Raw genomic sequence first — 672 nt, forward strand, 5'->3', positions numbered from 1 at the left:
ACTTAGGGTGATGTCCCATGCAGCGGATCGTGCGTAAGCGGATTCGCGTATCGCCAATCACAGAATCATTCTCTTAGATACGCTTGCGAAATTTGCAAACAGATCTAAGAGAATAATTCTGTGATTGGCGATACGCGAATCCGCTTACGCACGATCCGCTGCATGGGATATCACCCTTAGAGCTGTTGTACACTGACTTAATTTGAGTATAAAAATGAAATGCAAGTATTGTGTTTGGCACCGTACTAAGCTACCAGGGGATGCATTCGGGGAGACACTATTAGCGCTATTTGTGTCATTCTATTTTCATTGTTTATTGAGATATAACAAAGATAGATGAACAAATAGCGCTGATAGCGCGCTCCTCGAATGCAGTCCAGGTGAGTTCTTTCATAACGGTGACACATCCACTGATATCACTTCGTTTATTAGCAAGCTGTGAGAACGAATGAGGCGTTTACGCACTACACCTACAGCACATCACAACAAACGTACTCCGTTTATACATAAGGAGATGGATACGTGTACCCATGGTGTAATAAAACAAGGTGTAACATTCCCGTGGATGCGCAGTAGTATGCGCTTCGACCAATCACATTTGGGTCCAAATGCACCCGCGAAATTTAAATACACAAATAATTACATATAATTAAAATGTATTTCTATTTAAGA

Source organism: Trachymyrmex cornetzi, unplaced genomic scaffold, assembly GCF_001594075.2.
Source record: "Trachymyrmex cornetzi isolate Tcor2-1 unplaced genomic scaffold, Tcor1.1 scaffold95, whole genome shotgun sequence".
Lineage (NCBI taxonomy): Eukaryota > Metazoa > Arthropoda > Insecta > Hymenoptera > Formicidae > Trachymyrmex > Trachymyrmex cornetzi.